Genomic DNA, 17653 nt, shown 5'->3' on the forward strand with positions numbered 1-17653 from the left:
ATATCGCTCTTTCATTGCAGACGCACAATGATGTGCTATCTCTGGCGGGAGAGGGATAATCGAGAGGGGACACCACAATGCAGACTGGGGCAGATGAAGATTTCGGTCGGACGGGAGACGTGCTCGAATAGCAGAACGGTTGATAAGTGGTCGCCGTTTTCTTCCGTCTCGCCAGGAGGGCGTTCTCATGTTAATTTCTATTGTTTGTTCCTTTCATAATGTTACCAGAGCTTGAATGAGCCTATTGTACATTTTTACCCTTACTAAGAAATGTTGTACTGTCAATAGAATTGTAACTAAACGCAGCTGTATAAAAAAATGTGTGGAACATGAATTATGCAAAAGCGGTTAAGGCGCCGTTAACTGACACTAGCTCTAAAGTTAAATTAATGGGGGAAATTTCTGAACCATTTAATATAAAGACTGGTGTTAGACAGGGAGGCGGACTTTCCCCATTACTGTTTAACTGTGTTTTGGAAAAGGTAAGCCGGCCGTAGTGGCCGAGCGGCTCTAGGCGCTACAGTCTGGAACCGCGCGACCGCTACGGTCGCAGGTTCAAATCCTGCCTCGGGCATGGATGTCTGTCACGTCCTTAGGTTAGTTAGGTTTAAGTAGTTCTAAGTTCTAGGGTACTGATGGCCTCAGAAGTTAAGTCCCATAGTGCTCAGAACCATTTGAACCATTTTTGAAAAGGTAATTACAGAATGGCGAGAGCAGAAGTAGAGTCAAAATAAAGATCAATCAGTCGAGTTATGTAGAAGTAATATTATAGTAGATTGCCTTTGCAGATGATATGGCAATTTTAGCTAGGGATATTATCACAGCTCAAGAACAAACTGAAATTCTTGAAGAAGTTGCGGAAAAAGTAGGACTGCAAATGTCATTCGAAAAAATGGAATATATGTAATGCAAAAAAAAAGCACCAAAGTTTTTGAGCTCGAAGTAAGGAAAAATAAAAAGGGTTTCTCAGTTTAAATACTTGGGGAAAATCATGCAACAAGAAACGCCCTGGAAAAAGCAGCAAACAAAGATTGCTGTCAAAAAGTGGCCATTGCGTTAAGGTTAACACAAAATATTTGTAATATAAAATCACTTTCTAAATTCAGTAAACTTCGGCATTACAGCACTGTAATCAAACCTGAATGTCTTTATGGAGCAGAAATACTGAAGAAATTCGAAAGAAAGAAAGAAACATTATTTGAAAATATTAGGCACCAAAATTAATGGTGGAGAAATTGGTAGTCTGAGAAGTAATAATGAAATTAAAGAATACACGGACGTACATGGTGACATGAGAAAACGAAGACTTAATTTTTTTGGGAACGTTAAACTCACTTGACAAACAAATTCTACTCAAACAGAAGTAAGGCCAAAACTGAGCCAGTGCATCGCTGTGGTCAAGGAGGCTCTTAAAATAGCCAGTATAACTCAGGCAGACGTTATGGATAGAAAAACATTCAGACAAAAGATATTTGGTTGGAAATTTGGTCTGAGAGAAGTTAGAAAACGGACTGGAGTACTGTGGTCTGCTGAAATAAACATACTTCATTAGGAAAGGATGACACAAATTTGGACACAAAGGAAGAACAACCATCAAGAGCGACAGTGATGGATTATACCCCACATGGTCCTGTTGGCACCACACGTGAATGATAATATAAGCGGTTAAGGCAACCGCACCTGTACAGCGGAAAATCCTGGTTCGGGCCCTGACCATGCACAAATTTTCATTTGTCGTCACAGTCATTTCAAAGCGGAATGCAGCAGCAGTCGGAAATTTCTTCCATCGAAATTTGCAAGTGATCATGTTGCTTCGGGTCACTAGTATACAGTATATGCATGTAGTATCTGTAGACAGGCGCTTTGCTTTTTTTTAAATTCGGCTCAAATTCCGATCTTACTGGAGGCTAAATAAAAACCCTTTGTTACTGGGTTAAATTTTAATGCTCTGCCTACCTGAAACAAGCTCTGTGCCTGACGGAGCCACGTAGCAGTCATAACTTGTAAACGGTTTCCGTCGTTAAGAGTCCGTGAAGCTACATGTTCCAACTCAGCTGGAGTCAATAAGCCCTGGTAATAAAAAGTTGGTATGTGGCACATAGCTCCGCGTCGGCAAAAATTTACGTCCGGAACGCCAACGGCTACCTGCGACCAATTACCAGAGCTCGCCAATAGGCATCACCGTGCGGTACGGAGCGCGACCAGGAAGTCTGTAAATGTCGGGGGCCGCCGATACACACGCACACACACACACACACACACACACACACACACACAGCTGACGGCTCCTACAAAGAAATCCGCACTGGCGGCGCGGGCGAGGAAAGTGACGTCTGCTTCGACGCTAAACGCGGTGTCTTAACGGCCGGCTGGGTGATACGCCTCGCGCAGGTCAGGGTGCGGGCCATTCTTTTGAAAAATTAATCCGCCCGTGGAGCTGGCGCGAGCCCTGGGGAAGAAGGACGTCGAGCGGGCGCGGCACGGATCGTTGAGGGGGGGGGGGGGGGGTGGCTGAGGCAGAGACCGTCCGACCTGGCAACGGCGCCGGTCAGCACGGGGCTAGGGGCTTGTGTGTGTGTGTGTGTGTGTTTTATGTGTGGTGCGGCTCGGCCGGCCATTCACAGCTCGGCTACACAAGCTCAGATTTACGGCGGTTTTACGAGCGGGCGCCCCTGCAACCATCAGGCGCGCCGGGCCCGCCCGAAATGAGCCCTTCTAACCTTATTTATGTTGTACTCTGCCGCCGCCTCCAGCATGTAAATCATCCGGCCAATAGCAGGCGGCGGCCACGCACACACACAAGCACCGCACTGCACCGCGCACACCCCGCACGTGTGTCTCTGCAGAGCGGTGCCCACCCGTCTCCGACAGTCTTTGGCGGCGGTGAAGACCGCGTGCCGTGTGTATACAGCCCAACAGACGATAAGGCGTCCTGCCTTATCCTGAATAAAACATTAAGAAACTATACGGATTTTCTACTTTGGCCGCCACCTTAACCTCCCCAGCTCTCAGCTTACACTTTATTAGCGAACGTAGCAGTGTTTCGCAATTGCTGAATATCTATGGGAACTGGATATACATTCTAATCTTCTTCTCACCCCTCTCACTGTCCATCTCCTCCTTGCCCGCTCACTATCCGTCTCATCCTCCTCCTTCCCCCTCTCTCTGACCACCCCTCCCCCCACCTTTGCCCATCTCCTACCTTCCCCCTCCCTCTGAACCACTCCTTCCCCCCACTCTCCGGTCATCTCCTCTTTCCCCCTCGCTCTGGCGTTGAGCCTTGTTTGTTATTATTGCAAATTCTGATTCCATAGCAGTATTCTATTCATAAGCCAGTGAGCCATAAATAAACTACTCTCTTCTCTGTGAAAACTGGCTGCGAGGAAGAAAACAAAACGGAGCAGTACTGTATACACAATTTTTATTTAAAAATATACATAATGGGAAACAATATGTATGGGAAAAACAATTTACCTAATGGTTTAAATCCCCTGCTAGCGTAGTCAAAACTGACTGTAAGAAGTAAATCAAATCGCACATTTTCACAGCGGTCCACAGCATAGCATTTAGTTTCTCTAGTGGGTTTTAACAGAAAACCTGTACGTTGTTGTTTCAAAAAATATATAGCTTATCCCCGTCTGAATAGCTATTAGAATATCGGGTAAAAAATTTGAAGTAAATCTGTCAAAAGTCCGTCGAATACTCATCAGAGTACCGTGAAACAATTGAAATAAATTGCTCAAGAACTTTTCAAGATTTATGGTAACAACCCTTCCCCTTTATATATTACATACAGGGTGTTACAAAAAGGTACGGCCAAACTTTCAGGAAACATTCCTCACACACAAAGAAAGAAAATATGTTATTTGGACATGTGTCCGGAAATGCTTACTTCCCATGTTAGAGCTCATTTTATTACTTCTCTTCAAATCACATTAATTATGGAGTGGAAACACACAGCAACAGAACGCACCAGCGTGACTTCAAACACTTTGTTACAGGATATGTTCAAAATGTCCTCCGTTAGCGAGGATACATGCATCCACCCTCCGTCGCATGGAATCCCTGATGCAGCCCTGGAGAATGGCGTATTGTATCACAGCCGTCCACAATACGAGCACGAAGAGTCTCTACGTTTGGTACCGGGGTTGCGTAGACAAGAGCTTTCAAATGCCCCCATAAATGAAAGTCAAGAGGGTTGAGGTCAGGAGTGCGTGGAGGCCATGCAATTGGGCGGCCTCTACCAATCCATCGGTCACCGAATCTGTTGTTGAGAAGCGTACGAACACTTCGACTGAAATGTGCAGGAGCTCCATCGTGCATGAACCACATGTTGTTCAAAAATGGCTCTGAGCACTATGCGACTCAACTTCTGTGGCCATCGGTCCCCTAGAACTTAGAACTACTTAAACCTAACTAACTTAAGGACATCACACACTTCCATGCCCGAGGCAGGATTCGAACCTGCGACCGTAGCAGTCCCGCGGATCCGGACTGCGCGCCTAGAACCACTAGACCACCGCGGCCGGCAACCACATGTTGTGTCGTACTTGTAAAGGCACATGTTCTAGCAGCACAGGTAGAGTATTCCGCATGAAATCATGGCGGTGAATCGAGGAAGTACAGTACGTACTGACGAATCTAAAATGAGCTCTAACATGGAAATTAAGCGTTTCCGGACACATATCCACATAACATCTTTTCTTTATTTGTGTGTGAGGAATGTTTCCTGAAAGTTTGGCCGTACCTTTTCGTAACACCCTGTATATTATTATATACTATATTTATTATACATTATATTTATTTTAAAATAGAGATCAGTTCAAAAAATTTCGGTACTCTGGCCATGAAATTTTTCTGCGCGTACCTTTTAATTATGGTCTCCCACGAAATACTCTTCTCCACAATGAAGACACCGCTCCCAACGCCGTTTCCACTTCCGGAAGCAGACTTGTTACGCCTCTTGATGGATCGCGCGAAGCGCCATCTGCGAATTTTCTTTCATCTCGTATAACGATTGCAAATCTTCATCTTCTCGACAGTGATTTCAAAAGTTGGAAATTTGTGGTAAGGTCTTATGGAACAAAACTGCTGAGGTCATCGGTCCCTACGCAGAACTTAACCTAACTTAAGCTAACTTATGCTGCCGCGCGGGATTAGTCGAGCGGTCTCAGGCGCTGCAGTCATGGTATGTGCGGCTGGTCCCGGCGGAGGTTCGAGGCCTTCCTTGGGCATGGGTGTGTGTGTTTGTCCTTAGGATAATTTAGGTTAAGCAGTGTGTAAGCTTAGGGACTGATGACCTTAACAGTCAAGTCCCATAAGAATTCCCACACATTTTTTGAACTAACTTACGCTAAGGTCAATACACACCCATGCCCGAGGGAGGACTCCAACCTCCGACAGCGGGAGTCGCGCGGACCGTGACAAGGCGCCCAAGACCACGCGTCTACCCCGCGTTGCTGGGGTTTCAACTTTGGAAATAAAATTTCGCAAGGGCCAGGTCTGGAGTGTACGGAGGATGAGACAGCACAGTGATTTCGTTTTTTATACAATAGTCACGCACCAAACAGGGATGAATGAGCGGGTGTGTTATCGTGATGCTAGAACCATGAATTGTCTCTCCAAATTTCAGGGCGTTTCCTTTTTATATTTTCTCGCAAGCGTAGCAGCACATCCCAATAGAACCGTCGATTAACAGTTTGTATCTGTGGCACGAATTCATGATGAACTAATACTGCAAATTCAAGGAAAACTATCAGCATGACTTTGACTTTTGGTCTGAGCTGATGAGTATTTTTTTTCATTTTTATTTTTTTATCTTGGACAAACTTCCCCGACCCAGTGTAAAGAATGAACCTTGGTTTCAACATCATAACCGTACACCCACGTCCTATCACCATTTATTGTTCTCTTAAGGAACATCTAGTACTTACTTGCGCGATCCAAAAGCTCTTCACAGATTGCGAGGCGAAGGTCTTTCTGGTCTTGGCTCATGAACCGTGGGACGAACTTGGCGGCAACACGATGCGTTCCAAGGTGCTGTGTCATAGTTTCATGACATGATGCAACTGAAATGTTACATTCTTCGGCTGTACCGCGGACAGTCAGTCTTCGATTGGCATGCACAATTTCATTGAAGTTCCTGACATGAGCGTCGTCGGTAGACGTCGAAGGACGTCCTGAACGAGGGTCGTCTTTAACTTCCGTCCGACCATTTCGAAACCGTGTGAATCATTCGTAGCACCGTGTACAGCTTAAGCACTAATCACAGTAGGTTTTCTGCATCATTTGGTGTTTCTCTGTAAAGGGTTTCGTGAGTTTCACGCAAAATTTAATACAGACACTTCGTTCCTCAAAGGCTGCCTTCTGGAAATTCGCAAATTGTGCGACAAAACATTCTGTTCAACACAGCACTGAACAATAAGTATCAGACATACGAAAATGAAACTTCAGGCAGTTTCACATTAAACGCAAGCGTATGCAGGGACAGGAATGACAACCGCATTTCGCTCCAAGACGCCATTGGCGCGAAATTACTTACGTTCCGTAATTTTTTGAATAGACCTCGTTTATCGTTTATTAGAGTATCATGTAATTATTTGAAGTAAATCGTTCAAGAATTCATCAACATTTTCGCTAATAACGTTTCCTGTTCGACCGAACGTTTATTAGAGTAGCGTGGAAAAAACTGAAGCAAATAACGTTAAACAGCGATTTGCCTTTGCATGATAGTACAGATGAATGGCCGGCCGTGGTGGCCGTGCGAGTCTAGGCACTTCAGTCTGGAACCGCGTGACTGCTACGGTCGCAGGTTCGAATCATGCCTCGGGCATGGGTGTGTGTGATGTCCTTAGGTTAATTAGGTTTAAGTAGTTCTAAGTTCTAGAGGACTGATGACCTCAGATGTTGAGTCGCATAGTGCTCAGAGCCATTTGAACCATTTTGAACAGATGAATGGAAAGTTTATACTGGTTGCCAATGCACTCCTGGGACAGAAAAGACCAAAATACCAAAGTAAAATTATTTCAAAGTTAATACTATTTCTGTTAGCAAATAAGTGAAGTTTGTGCAGTACCCAGAAAACTCTGTATTATACATCTAAACGCCGGCCGGAGTGGCCGAGCGGTTCTAGGCGCTACATTCTGGAACCACGCAACCGCCACGGTCGCTGGTTCGAATGCTGCCTCGGGCATGGATGTTTGTAATGTCCTTAGGTTAGTTAGCTTTATGTAGTTCTAAGTTCTAGGGGATGGATGACCTCAGAAGTTAAGTCCCATTGTGCTCAGATCCATTTGAACCAACACCTGAACATTATGTATACAATGCCACTGGGATCTGAAGTGTAGATCTGCATAGCTACATGAAAGAATATATATTGTTGCACTGAAATAAGCTATCAGTTATTTCGTGGTGTAGGATTCAATACATATTACAAACTCATTCTACTTCAAGATTACTAAAAACAAGCAGAAGTTACATTTTCTTCTGGAAGATACGCTGACATTCTGATAAACAGCTTTGTTCTAGCAGATGCTGCCATCTACTGGGAACATACAGAAAGGAAAACAAGTGATGCACAGGAAGCACATGGCGTAAAATATACTCTACAATCAGGCACAGCCAGTTTATATTATTCCCTGACCTAGAAGTAAACACTGGATGTAGCATATATGCTAAATAAGTACTTAAGAGGTTAAGTGACATAAAAAGGTTAATGAAACACGGTGAATTGGCATATACATATCTCCCACCTGCAATCACATCTCTGTTGCTGTCTTGCTATCTGTTGGCTCTGAAAGAGTTCCTAGTTCCTCTTGATCAGCACAACATACGCTGGCCCATAATTAATGTTTTCCTCTAATCAAAATACTGAACACATAAAAATTTGTGGTTGCCTGGGATTCTAACCTGGACACTCAGTAAATACAGAGAATTAAACAGGATTGGAAAAGTTTCAGATGTTCTATGTCATTTATTTTTATTTTTCTTTCAACATACGATGGTTTAGAGCGTCCACAACTGTAGTAATTAGTTTGAAACAAATTACAGCACCAGTTGAATTTTTTTAACTGCCACGACATGTATCAGCAACAATAAATAAATATATATATACATACATAATTTTTTTTTTCAATTTGCTATACAGCATTACTCACCTTACGCTATGTAATTCATGTTGTGCTGTCTACTCTAAATGATGTTTATTGTTACTCTCTCCTGTTACATATTTTACACACACAACAATGGAAAATCAAGGATGGAATGTAACAATATTATGAAAAAGAAAGAAAAGGGAAGTGTGGCTACAGTTGCCTGAGACTGTAGTCATGTGTGTGTGAGTTGTGTTTGCGTGTGTGTGTGTGTGTGTGTGTGTCTGTCGTCTATTTTTGACGAAGGCCGTACGAGCCGAAAGCTTTATTTGTGACAGTGTTTTTGTTGTGCCTATCTGCGACTCAGCATCTCCACTATATTCTGAGTCACAACTTTCCTTTCCATTGTATTATAATTTAGTATGAATTACACTAGGTAAAGTAAATAATGTTGTATAAGAAAATTGTCCAAATTTTAAAAAGGTAACATAAACAACGCACGAACTTAAGAGCATAGCGTCGTGGAGGTATAGGATTGCAGCTTGGTGTGACATGTGAAGCGGAAGTGCTTCAATAGGGAAGGGTTGCGTTACGTTATGTAACTAATATTATACTGTCTAGTCTTAATGACATTTGTTATTGCTTGCTCTTTTTACGAAACTTATTCAATTTGTATTTGCTTCTTGACACTTGTATCTATCTTTATTCAGATAACCACTCGAAAATAGCCCTGGGAGGTAAAACCTGCAGAGGAATTAAAAAAATTAAATTATAACTGGTGCTGTTAATTTGTTTCCAATCTACTTGTACACAATGAGAGTTGAAGTGATGAGAAGGCAACATGCAGTCATTCCACCTGTCGTTGGCCAGTGATGAACATTGGCTGACTGAACGGAACGGTGGAAAGGAGAAGGCGATTGAAAATGTTACGTAAAATTTATTTTAACTATTTTGATATGGAATGACGTGAGAGCCAACATGTAATTATTAAAATGGCTGATACTGAACGTTTCTTGCAGATTGAAACTGTGTGCTGAATCCAGGCGCGAACTTTGGACCTTTGCAGGACGTGAGTTGTGCTTGGATAGCTCACACAGTTGAGCACTTGTCCGCGAAAGAACCCACGTTGGAGTCCCGGGCCAGCACGCATTTCTAATCTACCAGGTAGTTTCAAATCATTGCATACCGGTACTCCACTCAGGTTGAAACCTTTTTCCCACTCACACTGAGCTGTCAATGTTTGTTATAATTTTTGTGACTGCACTTCCGAGTAATCTTCGGTTTCAACTAATCCGAGAAAGCCATCCATCAGTTACGTACACACATTGGCAAAACTTCGGACTACCCCCGTGGGTTCACTCATTTAGTACAAGAGCCATACACTCGAAGCAAACGATCGTCCTGAATTCCACAAGTGTGAAATCGAATCGAACTACACAGCTGGTACTGCGAATTATGCTAACTGTAAATATGACTACGTTGCGCCGAGCTGCGCGCTGCAGAAATTCTGGCCCCTTCGTGAAGATGATGTAATCAACAACCTGTCACAGCTGGATGTTGCGGACTTAGCCGCGATGCAATGCCAAGTCAATACTTCCCCTATTGCTACCGTCCATTGATTCGATCCTGACCCGTCTGCAACCAAAGCGTAAGTTGATGCGGACATTTTCGCGACGGAACCCGAAGTGACTAGTAGTGATCGCTTAAACGTTCCTAATTCGCTCCCGCCAAACAATTCTAGTTGCTAGCTGCAAAATAAAAAACCAGTGCTGCCCAGTCGTGAGGATTCCCTCCAACTAGAGCCTCCAGCCTAATCAGCGCGTCTCCTTCAGATGCCATCACAATATGAACATCTGCCCCACTACCAAAAACATTGACTTCATCGCTGCGCTCTCGACGTCGCTCGCTATTACGCCAATCGCACGTTTTTAAGCCTGTGCCATTAGTAGGGACCAGGATAATTCGCACTTTGCGATGAATGCGAAATAGTCCCGAATTCTGGGTCAAAAGGTGAACTTACTTAATAGAAGCCGTTTCATAGCGAACTGTATCTGGTTAATCTATTTATGAGAGACAGATGAAAATAGCTGTATTTCCTGTATAGAATAATGAAAATGTAAGCAGTTGCTGGCATTATGCATCATCTGGCGAGGCCCACTTAGGAAAGATAATGGTAATGTAGGAACGCAACGTTGTGTCAGTATGCTCAGTGATCTGATGCGATGCCAGTTGTGGACAGTTGAATGGTATGTTTAAGATACTCTCGCTTAATGCAATGTAGTACTCAGCCATAGGACCTAGTATTTTATAAAAAAGGAATGTGTACGTTTGTTTGTTTACTAAAGCTCAAAAGATAGTATAATGCGAACAATTGTAACGTGGCAAATTAGGTGTCGGATGTTTAGAACTTTACTTGCATAAAAAACCACTAGAGGTCTGGCGGCAACTACGCCGTTGACAATACTCGCCTAACTTCAACATGCAATTGCGCGGTAGCCATTCCCGAATGTTTTGTGTTTTGTGTTGCTCGTTCTTTTCTTATACTGAAATAGGTGGAGCAGCTAATCATGGTCCATGACGGATTTCGATTACTACCCTTACAGCACCAGAAGAGATCGGCGATGCCTGTGACAATGTGTCAGTTCTACTATGGACTGTCGCCCCTTTGGCGGTCAAAATTCTAGTCTGTTTGCTGGCCGTTGTGACCGAGCAGTTCTAGGCGCTTCAGTCTGGAACGGCACGACAGCTACTGTCACAGGTTCGAATCCTACCTCGGGCATGGATGTATGTGATGTCCTTAGGTTAGTTAAGTTTAAATAGTTCTAAGTTCTAGAAGACTGATGACCTCCGATGTTAAGTCCCTAAGTGCTGAGACCATTTGAATCATTTTTTTTTTTCTAATCTGTTTACGCTCGCTGCCATCTGCGACTGTAGCCTATATCGCCCGCCCTCCGCACAATAGCAACTGGAAAAAAAAATCTGTAACGTTTTTCGACGGCGCCGTAATTCTTCTCCTAACGTTAAAATAAACATACGTTCGGTTCTACTTTATGCTGAGTGTCTCGTCAGTTATATTTGTAACATTGTCAAGCTTGGGTCGTAGGGCTATGAATGCCCACGAAAGGTCGAAATTAATAGTCTGCAGGTTTTTTATTCCTCAAATAGGATGGAAACCCCAATAGTGTCTGGAAACAACTTATATCTGAGACGCATTCAGTTAACTGGCGGGAAAATGTTGCTGCTTTGCAACAGAACAATCATTTTTGAAAGCTTAAATACAGCCAAACGAAGAAAATAAAGGCCATTTCGGAAGAAAAATGTGTTGAAGTTCTTGCAGAACCAAACATCTGCGTCAAAAGTTCCCCGTCAGCATTCTTTTTAACAGCCAGTTTCAAAGAAGTAATAATTTGTCTTCACTCATGTAGCGCGACAACCTTTTAAATTTGTGCATCTATCATTTACAGACAACGAAAATCGACGCGAATTTCGACAAAAATAGACGCGAATTCTGCAAAAAATAGATGCGAATTTTGCCAAAAATTTATGCCATATTTCTAGGCGCGCAGTCCGGAACCGCGCAACTGCTACGGTCGCAGGTTCGAATCCTGCCTCGGGCATGGATGTGTGTGATGTCCTTAGGTTAGTTAGGTTTAAGTAGTTCTAAGTTCTAGGGGACTGATGACCACAGCTGTTAAGTCCCATAGTGCTCAGAGCCATTTGAACCATTTTTTTTATGCCATATTTTCCGGTCCCTAGCCACTAACCTTGCAACTGCCAACTTGAAAATTAAGGAACGAGCCGCTACGAGGCTCGGCTGTTTCTTGTAGCCCACAGTTTCTGGAAGCAATTTTTCAATGGATGTCAGCAAACCACTGAAAGGTGTCCCCGCCTCCTGCAGACGGCGCCGCACTGTTCTCCAGCCGGACATAGGCTTTGCAGTCGTATAGGTGGACAACAGCTTGCGGTCCCTCGGGACGACCGTTCCGGCCTCCTTTCTCAGAATTCACCACCCGGGTGGTGGGGCAGGTCCTTGCTCCCGCCAGGTCCCGTTTGGACGTAATCTACCCGCTCGCTGTCTCAGTTCGAACGCTCTCTTTATTTGCATGGGGCACCAAGAACTTTCTCAAACCAGTAAGCTCGTCACCGTCATAACATAGGAAGGAAATGAAAACTACAAAGAGCGCCCCACTTCTAGTCACCGTGATTCCATCTAATCAATAAACGTGTTCATAGCAATTTCCCCTGTCTTCAGTCTCTGAATTATAAAATCACGCTCTAATTTTGATGAAAACTGTATGCAGATATGCCTGCCTCATTTCAGGTTCATGTAAAGAAACGTGTGTTCTTAATAAAATATATACGTGGAACTGTGGGTGAACAATACTTACGAATCACGAACGCCAGTATGTACACAGGCATAAGCACAGCCGATATTCCTAACGCCAAGCAAGTACGTGCGATTTGCAGGTCACACAGTGAGAAGATGTACATAAAACCAACACAAAACCATGACTATAACGTATTTATATTGTTGTATTCTTCGATTGGCAAATCTTTTACGACGTCACGCGAGACGTATACTGCACATTTTGCCCATATTTCTTCCTTACATTCCTGCTTATCAGATTTGCAGCCGCTTCAAATCATTTTTAGTCAGCTCCTGGAAGGAATGTTAGATGGTCACAAAGTGACCAGTGGTTTATCTCCGATTCCCTTCACATGTTATCAGGATAAAGTAGCTTCATTGTCAAATTTTTCTCTTTCCTTACGTTACGCCGCGTTTTTTAAATATAGCAGGAAAAAAATTAGTAATAATGAGGCATTTCATCATGGAAGAATCTCTAAATAGGGCGATATACTTTATATGTTTATAACACAGTTGGGTTTAGTTTTCTATTACAAAAGTGCGAATGATGACTGAAACCCACAGGTCACATGTAATTGATAAGAACTATGTTATGTGACGTATTTCATCGAACATCTACATCAGAACACAATGAACTCTCCTTTTAGTCCATAAATTTCTTTTCTACTGTTAGTTTCACGGTGTAATCCAAAATATTCCAAACAAATACTTTCAGAAAAGGCCTCGTGACAAATAAATTTGTATTCGATGTTAACAAATCTCACTTTTTCAGTAACACTTTTCCTGCTATTACCAGCCTGAGTTTTATATCCTATCTGCCTCCACCACCGTCATGTATCTGCTGCCCAAATAACAAACCGCATCTACTACTTTTAACGTCTCATTTCCTATAACAACTTCTTCATTATCCGATGATTTAATTGAACGACATTCCATTACCTTTGTTTTACTTCTGTTGCCATCCGCGGTGGTCGATCATTTCTAGGCGCTTCAGTCCGGAACCGCGTGACTGCTACGGCCGCAGGTTCGATTCCTGCCTTGGGCATGGATGTGTATGATGTTCTTAGATTAGGTAGGTTTAAATAGTTCTAAGTTCTAGGGGACTGATGACCGCAGATGTTAAGTCCCACAGTGCTCAGAGCCATTTGAACATTTGCTTCTGTTGTTGTTCATCTGATAACCTACTTTCAGGACACTGAAAAAATGGTTCAAATGGCTCTGAGCACTATGGGACTTAACATCTGAGGTCATCAGTCCCCTAGAAATTTAGAGCTACTTAAACCTAACTAACCTAAGGACATCACACACATCCGTGCCCAAGACAGGATTCGAACCTGCGACCGTAGTGGTTGCGCGGTTCCAGACTGAAGCGCCCAGAACCGCTCGGCCACAGCGTCCGGCTTCAGGACACTAAAAATTTCACTCAACTCTTCTTCCTCGTCCTTTGCAGTCAGTGAGAGAATTATAGTGTCATCTGACAACCTCGAAGTTTTTATTCTTCTCCGCGACCTTTAACTGACTTTCCATAGTTCTTCTTGGTTCCCTTTACTCCTTGCTCAATACATAGTTTGAGTAACATCAAGAATATACTACGACTATGTCTTATTCCCTTCTCTTTTACAGGCTCCGTTTCATGTTCTTCGAGTCTCGTAAACTGGAGTCTACTTAATGCACAAGTTGCAGATACCTTATGTCCCTTGTTTTTTTACCCCTGTTACTTTCAAAGTGTCATAGGGTGTATTTCGGCCACCATTGCCTAAAGCTTACTTTGTAAGTTCAAATGATATCGGTGCAGGTTTGCCTCTCTTCAAGCTATCTTCTGCACTACATTGTACACTCCTGGAAATTGAAATAAGAACACCGTGAATTCATTGTCCCAGGAAGGGGAAACTTTATTGACACATTCCTGGGGTCAGATACATCACATGATCACACTGACAGAACCACAGGCACATAGACACAGGCAACAGAGCATGCACAATGTCGGCACTAGTACAGTGTATATCCACCTTTCGCAGCAATGCAGGCTGCTATTCTCCCATGGAGACGATCGTAGAGATGCTGGATGTAGTCCTGTGGAACGGCTTGCCATGCCATTTCCACCTGGCGCCTCAGTTGGACCAGCGTTCGTGTTGGACGTGCAGACCGCGTGACACGACGCTTCATCCAGTCCCAAACATGCTCAATAGGGGACAGATCCGGAGATCTTGCTGGCCAGGGTAGTTGACTTACACCTTCTAGAGCACGTTGGGTGGCACGGGATACATGCGGACGTGCATTGTCCTGTTGGAACAGCAAGTTCCCTTGCCGGTCTAGGAATGGTAGAACGATGGGTTCGATGACGGTTTGGATGTACCGTGCACTATTCAGTGTCCCCTCGACGATCACCAGTGGTGTACGGCCAGTGTAGGAGATCGCTTCCCACACCATGATGCCGGGTGTTGGCCCTGTGTGCCTCGGTCGTATGCAGTCCTGATTGTGGCGCTCACCTGCACGGCGCCAAACATGCATACGACCATCATTGGCACCAAGGCAGAAGCGACTCTCATCGCTGAAGACGACACGTCTCCATTCGTCCCTCCATTCACGCCTGTCGCGACACCACTGGAGGCGGGCTGCACGATGTTGGGGCGTGAGCGGAAGACAGCCTAACGGTGTGCGGGACCGTAGCCCAGCTTCATGGAGACGGTTGCGAATGGTTCTCGCCGATACCCCAGGAGCAACAGTGTCCCTAATTTGCTGGGAAGTGGCGGTGCGGTCCCCTACGGCACTGCGTAGGATCCTACGGTCTTGGCGTGCATCCGTGCGTCGCTGCGGTCCGGTCCCAGGTCGACGGGCACGTGCACCTTCCGCCGACCACTGGCGACAACATCGATGTACTGTGGAGACCTCACGCCCCACGTGTTGAGCAATTCGGCGGTACGTCCACCCGGCCTCCCGCATGCCCACTATACGCCCTCGCTCAAAGTCCGTCAGCTGGACATACGGTTCACGTCCACGCTGTCGCGGCATGCTACCAGTGTTAAAGACTGCGATGGAGCTCCGTATGCCACGGCAAACTGGCTGACACTGACGGCGGCGGTGCACAAATGCTGCGCAGCTAGCGCCATTCGACGGCCAACACCGCGGTTCCTGGTGTGTCCGCTGTGCCGTGCGTGTGATCATTGCTTGTAGAGGCCTCTCGCAGTGTCCGGAGCAAGTATGGTGGGTCTGACACACCGGAGTCAATGTGTTCTTTTTTCCATTTCGAGGAGTGTAGTTTCAGTATTTCCTCGAGTGTTACGTTTCTGCGGAACCAACACCAAACTTCCCCGAGGTCAGCTTCTATTAGTTGTCTGTAAATAAATCGTGTCAGTATTCTGCTACCACTTCTTTTGAACGTGACGAGCCGGTAGTATTTCACGGTCCAGTCACAGTAATGTGACCACTGCCCACGTACAACGTCAACGTGCAGTAACCACTCACTGACGCCACGTAGCAGCCCTAGGAGGGTATGGAAGGAGTGTCGCGAATGGAGGGGGGCGGGAGGGGGGAGGCACGCGGAGAACAGAGCAGTCGTTGTCGAAATATGAAAATGGAGCGATTTATCTGACGTCCAAAATGGATGATCATTCTTTTTCGGAGCAAGGGTGGAAGTATTTCCGAAACGGCAAAGTCTGTTAACTATTCGCGTGCCGCCGTGATTAAATTATACCGTGCATAGCAAAATGGCGATAACCAATATCGGCGCTTGGGGCAACTGTGGTGTAGCGCGGACTGAGGATGACAGGGATGAGCGGCGCCTGCGGAGATATGTAAGTGCGAATAGATTTGCAACTATTGAGCAACTCACTGCCCAGACCAAACAGTGTCAGTTCAACGACCGTTCAGAGAACGTAGCCTCGTATGGGCCTCTGCTGGAGGGGCCTGGACCATGCACCCATATTGACTGCTGTACATGGCGACGACGTTCGGATTTTGCACATCAGTACCTCAACTGGAAGCCCGCCTGGCTAGCCGCTCGGTCTAACGCGCTGCTTCCCGAGCGGGAAGGCGGGCCGCTCTCCGCCACGAATCCACCCGGTGGATTAGTGTCGAGATCCGGTGTGCCGGCCGGCTTGGGGATGGTTTTTAGGGTGGTTTTCCATCTGCCTCGGCGAATGCTGGCTGATTCCCTTATTCCGCCTGTTACACTATGTCGGCGATTGCTACACAAACACTGTCTCCACTTATGCGAACACCATAATTACTCTACCACACTAACATTTATTGTTACACTCGTCTGATATAAGACGTTCCTGGGAGGGGGGGGGGGGCGGTCCACTGCGAACCGACCCCTGGGTACGGTGTGGGGCGGCAGTGTGGTGAATGGACTGCTGTAGCCTCTCGTGGGTTTGTGAAACACTGAGGGCTTCGGCGCGGACAAAGCCTCTGCGTCGTTTCTAGGTCACCGGTTCAATACACAATACACACCTCAATTGGACGTCCACTGAGTAGCGACAGGTCGCCTTTCGAGACGCATCAAGTCGTACGCTCCGTAGGGCAGATAGCCGTTCCGTGTACGGCGTGATACGTCTGAAAGCAAACAAGAAGGTAGCATTATGGCGTGAGGAGTGTTTTGAGTCATACTCTGAGTGGCCTCGTCATTTTAGAAGCCACGATTGATCAACGCAAGCGTGTGTCTGTCTTTGAGGAACAATTACACCGTTGCATGCAATTTATTTTTCATCTGCGCGATAGTATCTACCAGCAGGACATCGCAACGTCTTACACTGCTCGCAGTGTACATGCACCAGTATGAGTTTACCGTACTCCGTAGACCACCAAACTTCTAGAATGTAAATGCAACCTAGGATCTGTGGGACCACCTTGATCAGGCTACTCGCATGATTGATTCTCAACCTAGAAACCTAGCGCAATTGACTGCCGCACTGGAGTCACCTGGCTCCATATGACATCCAGAACAGAGCAAAAGGTGCTTATGCAAGATTTTGACAGGTGGTCACTTTAATGTGACAGGACAGTGGAGCACCAACAAGCACCTACCGTCTTTGAATTAGGTATTAATACATTATTTTTGAAGTCTAAGAGCATTTCGCCTTTCTCATATGCGTTCCATACCAGACGCTAATGTCACGGCTAATACTCTTGGATCTAAATAATTCTGAGGGGTTGTCGGCTAATCCAGAGCCTAGTTCTGACTTTAAATTTTCAGTGC

The sequence above is a fragment of the Schistocerca cancellata genome, chromosome 5, assembly GCF_023864275.1.
Source record: "Schistocerca cancellata isolate TAMUIC-IGC-003103 chromosome 5, iqSchCanc2.1, whole genome shotgun sequence".
Classification (NCBI taxonomy): domain Eukaryota; kingdom Metazoa; phylum Arthropoda; class Insecta; order Orthoptera; family Acrididae; genus Schistocerca; species Schistocerca cancellata.